Genomic DNA, 6,082 nt, shown 5'->3' on the forward strand with positions numbered 1-6,082 from the left:
AAAATGGCGTGTGTGTGTGCTAAAATATGGTATTTTTTATTATAGCCTGTATTATAAAATTACTATATGTAACTGATTTATATATGAATGTTAGTTTATGTATGTTTCATTTATTTATTTGTTGTGTGCCTGATAATATACTTTACTCTAATTCACTGCTTTTATTTTTTCTCTAGTATATATTTTTATACTTATATTATCTTGGGTTTCAATAATATATTTCTTTCTTTCTTTCTTTTTCTATACAATGATAATTAATAGCAAGAAAAAATTATTTCATTCTCATGATCATAAAAACATGTTCCTGTTTAAATGAATGAATTTAGTTTTGGCTAACTGAAGTGCCAGCCATACACTTAAACTTCAGTACTGTTTTAAAAAGCATCCCAAGATGCACCTTGTGTGATTTGAGCACAGCTGTAATCAAAAGGTGGTGACATTGAAAAATCTACTCTATGAAAAAGTCATTTAACATTTAATGTATAGAAAATAGTAATAAGGTGTATCCACACATTTGAGTAGTAGTATTAGGGTCATGTATATGAATTCAATCTCCCTCCCCTATGTCATTATCACTATGTACAGTAAACAAGATCTCCTCATCCTCTATTTACAAAAGACAGTTTGTCTAACTGATGTCTGTAACTGTCAAATACAAATGAATTTAATGCTATGTGGAGTGGTCTTGTGTTTGCCTTTCTTGCGCTTTTTTGTTGCTTTGTCTTCCCAGATTATTTGTAGTTTTTAAAACATGATAATGTTCCCGATGATCAAATCATTTTTCAGTGCATTTATTTAACATATGTTATATTTTTAGTTGTTCAGTAAAATAAGCTGTGTAAACAACAAACAAAACATTCCACTGGTATAAACCGTGGTTTAGTGGTGAGCATTAAAAACCAACAGACCATCCAGGCTTAAAACACACTTTAACCTTAACGTTTTCAGAATTGAGAACATGACGTACACCAAAGCAAGCAAACATTTTATTTCAGGTAGTTCTACTCTTGTCACCATGAATTTTAAACAGACTAAACAATGACTAACTAATAACTCCTTAGAGCAAACTGAGTTTTTAAAGTATTTACTGTTTCGTTATATTACACACTGAATGTGCAAAAAAAAAAAAAAAATTACCAAGTGCTAATAATTGTGTATTTAAAGTATATATATATATATATATACAGTACAGTCCAAAGTTTGGAACCACTAAGATTTTTAATGTTTTTAAAAGAAGTTTCGTCTGCTCACCAAGGCTACATTTATTTAATTAAAAATACAGTAAAAAACAGTAATATTGTGAAATAAAAAAAATAAAATATATATATATATATATATACTGTATATATATATATATATATATATATATATATATATATAAAAACAAAATGTATTCATACACCTTGAACATTTCATTTATTAATACATTTTATTCACTATAGTTTTAAAAATGGTAATAAAATATGACAACTGTGTCAGAAAATATTAATCTTAATTATGTCAGAAAACACTTAAGCAAAACATGGTCAGGTCAAAGTGTCCGAATAATTTTTGGTCCCAAATGTTTTATTTTTACTGGTAGTCCACTGTATTTTGGGTATAATATGTCACAGTTAACTTAATTTTGCTCACTTACATATTGTTCTGCACCCACTAGTAAAAGTATATAAAAAAATTATATCTAGAGTCTGAATAATTTTTGGTTTGACTGTATATATATATATATATATATATATATATATATATATATATATATATATATATATATATATATATATATATATATATATATATAAACATGCCTAAGACTGAATAGGATAATTCCAAGGATAAACTTAATGCCCATTAGATGACTTGACTAAAAAAAAATCATTATGATAATTTACATACACAGATGATGTTAATAAATGAATCCTTCTCTTTTATTATGTGTACAGTGTGGTGGTGAATTGCCTTCATCACTATCCCGGCTGCATGTTTTATTTTTGGATGAAACGCCATATCTGGGTCATGGGAGATCACAGTCGACTTTCACAGGCATTTCTGCTTTTTATCCAAGCTTTCTCCTTGGTATCTGTTCCCTTATTTCCAACTCCCTTGCTCTGCAATAGAAATTCACACTATGACAATACTACAGCCCAGCCTTTGTATATCCAGTCAAACACCCTTGTTTCTAAATGCCACTCGTTATTTTTCATGGTGATTTTTTTTTTTTTTTTTTTTTTACAAAAACTAGAGACAGCAAGATTGCATCCCATTTCTTTCTTCTATTAATTAAACATGATTTGAATTGTGTGCCGGAGCCCCGGCTGCTCTGCCCTTGAGAAACAGAGACACATAGTTCTGCTGCAGTAGCACAGTTGAATTTGACAGTTTACTTTATCAGTATAATCTGTCATTTAAATTATAATACAAATGCAAACACATCTGAACGATTTCCATTTTTGTTTTGATTTTTCTTCTTTAAATAAAAGACATAGCTTTCTCGTCAACATTATAATTTGTATTTTTTTATTTATACTTTTATATTTAATTTTAGATTGAATAGGAATAGACTTTCTCTTATCTATACTTTCACTTATACTTTCTCTATTGTTTAAAGAAATGCAAGAGTGGCATTTATATGCCATTGTGATATCCAGTCCACTTAGAAGCATCATACTCGTTCTATCAAATGTCATACGGTTTTTCTAGAGACATAATGTTATTTAAAGGAATTACACTGGAGGTGCTTTTGTTGCATGTATACACTTCTCTCAATGTAAATGTCACCTCCGTGCATTGTTGACATTAGACCCCGGTCTCAAGCTCCAAACATCCCTGGCACGCGGTAAGATGGAATACCGTGCACACGAATATGTGTTCATTATGCATTTTTCAGTGAAACCACAGGCAAAGAGTGAATATTATGGCATGTTCTCATGAACAAACATTGAATTATAATATATGAATGGCCATCTCTCATCAAGGGCATACAAACTGTAATGCTGCATGTGAGCAGAGCTAACACACAGTTAGATTCATGACTATAGAATAGGCTTTCTTTACCAATAGTATCCTCTGAGTGAGGCCTTTTGAACAGACTCCAAGCAGCTCTGAAAGAGGGGTGGACCGTCTCTGAGAGGGTTGCTTTGTGGGTTCATTGGTTCAGACAGATCTCCTGCTGTGAACTCCCACACCTTACAATCCATCTCTCCCTGATGGTCCCCCCTCTGTTGTCTCAGAGAAGTGCCTATCTAATGGCTAGCGCCCCTTAAGCCCAAAATGGAGTTGGATCTTTTTTTTAAGCAGTATTCTTTAAATAAGCCACGTAGAATGACAAACAAAGCAAACATAGTACAATTTCAAATGGCCTTTCCTAGAAATCAAGTCTAAGACATCCTGGCCAAATGGCCCACTTTGGTTATATGCTGATGGCATTAGTTTGAATAGATTCTGCCACAGCTCTGCAATCCAGAAATGTGATAATTAAAAGAGAGGGGAGGGCGGGCTCTCCAGGAAAGAGAGAAAGAGGGAGAGAGAGAGAGAGAGAGAGAATTCTCTTCATCAAGTAATTAGCCAGGCTTTCATACGGCGCCGCTCGGCATTCTTATTATTTTGCGTTGGGTTGATGATGGACTTACAGGGAATCACGGACACACGTATCTGAAGTGGCACGTCTGAAAAACAGTAAGATTGTGGGATGAAAGCTGTCTGGACGCAGCATATTCATGTGCCGTTATTTGCATGTCCGACCGGGTCCGCCCTTCTGTCAAGGTTGCATTGTGTATCTTCTATAGAGCAGTCAGATTCATCATTTTATTTTATGCCACCATTTATGGTACTAAAGGATAATATGTACTGACATTTATAATGAATGTTTTTATTCACATCCTATTCATGTTATTTCTTTATTTCAGGTCTTTAAAAGCCAATGTAAGTGTCAGTCAGGCCGCTTTTCTGGGTGAATGCTTTTCATGCACTTTTTGAAATGTAAAAAATGTAATGGTGTTTTCTACATGTTTCACATGATGTTACATTTCCAGTTTTGATCATTTAATGAAGTCTTGTATGGTGGCTGAAATTATAAGACGTTGATTATTCCTTTATTGCAATCCAGTGCAGTCTAATACACTGAATTTAAAGCATATGGAGCTGCTGAAGTCTGTAAAGTCTCTAACTAACAACATGTTTTTTGGTGATAAAGAGCTTGACCTTTAGGTTAAGGGTGTTTGGCCAGCATTTGACCTTGACCTCTAGGCATGTTATCTGCTGACCTCTTCTTGTTAAAGTCATATTGATTACTCTTCCCCAGAGACTCGAGCTCACTGACCGCTCATTTCAGACACCTTTATTCTCATTGACTTAACTGAAAATCTTTGTAAATGTTTATACATTTCAGGTGCTTTGCACAGTGTGTCTTTTTATCCAGTTTTGCTGAAGTGGCTGTCCATCAAAGAAAATAAATAAAATGTCAATAATGAAAAACTCAACCTTTGTCATTTACTGTACATAATTAAACACATTTTTGTCATGCGTCTCTTTTTGTACGGCATATGAGTGCTTCCCATTATGATTTTTTTCTTTTTAATCTTCAAAAAATACATGGGCCTGATTTTCTTTATTTACATATTGCATTAGGTAAATGTTTGCTTTTTTGCAGCTGTATATACTGTACATAAAATTATATATATATATATATATATATATATATATATATAAAATTTATAATGGCTATTGATATTGTTATGTAGTAATTATTATTATATTATGGCTATTATTATTATTATATTAAGGCTTTTAATTTGCAAGAATTTGAACAGTTGAACAGTTTTGTTACTCTGTGTTGAACAGTTTTACAGCATGTTTAATATAATAATAATAATAATAATAATGAATTACATTTTGTTTCCTTTAAAATAACTTATAAAATAAAAAATCTCTGCATTTACATGTCAAAAACCAAATCTTCAAATCTTCCGAAAACCTTTTATCTGTCCCTCTTCAATTTACCGTGAATGATTTGGTGTTGCGCAAACTCACTCATGTTAAAACTACAATAAGAATTCAAATAAAATGTAAATAAACCATTACCGTTGTGAAGATTATGCTATGCTTTTACCCTATGCTGTGATTTGAACATCAGGTAGAACACGTAAAATGGAAGTGAATTAAAATTTAAAATAATCACATCACACTACATCACTTCACTCATGAAAGAATGACCATAAGTCACATATCTTGCTGTACAGAACATGAGTTTAACAGCATTGTCCACACACACACACACACACACACACACACACACACACACACACACACACACACACACACACTGTCACCAGTCCAGCAGCCCCCTCGAATGCTTCTCAGTAAAAAAAAAAAAGGTCTCGGCGCACTGACCACGCAATGCTGTGACACACCCAGGAGCAACAACCCGCCGGTGAAGTTCTCAAGGAATAGTTTGTGTCTGGCCGTGGAGCGGGGGCTGGACAGGAGCGTTAGCATAACAAAGACCCTGGAGCATGTGAACTTGAGGAACCTTTCGACCCTGCAGCTCGACGTCTGAATGGTGCTAGGGCCTCCTCATAGAGCTCCTCCACCACTCTACTATTCGTGGCTAAATTGTTAATCAGGGTAATTTAATAAACTTTTCAATATGCCTCCATCTCTCATCAGGAGAGGCATTCACAGCCTCTGGACCTCTTTTTACACACACACACACACAAAAAGCCTGCTCTCTCTTTTTATTTAGTCGGTTCAGACAGGCAGCTGTTGCTCATGGTTTTCTGTGCAAATGAAACTCTGGAAGTGTGTGTGTGTGTGTGTGTGTGTCTCTGTACATCACTGACAATAATAACATCACAATCAATCACTCACGGCCATTACAGCACTGGGAAATTAATCAGGAATATCAAAGTGCAATGTATTTTATTTTGAAGCTATTTATTTACTATGAAAAAAAAAACAAAACATTTGAATGATGCATTGTTGTTAATGTATTTTTGTTCTCTCTTTCTCTCTCTAAGGAAAATGTATGACAGTTCAGCGCATGTCTGACATCTATTTTAACCATCGGCAATGATTTCCACTCTCTATCATG

The sequence above is a fragment of the Chanodichthys erythropterus genome, chromosome 13 (genome assembly GCF_024489055.1).
Source record: "Chanodichthys erythropterus isolate Z2021 chromosome 13, ASM2448905v1, whole genome shotgun sequence".
Classification (NCBI taxonomy): Eukaryota; Metazoa; Chordata; class Actinopteri; order Cypriniformes; family Xenocyprididae; genus Chanodichthys; species Chanodichthys erythropterus.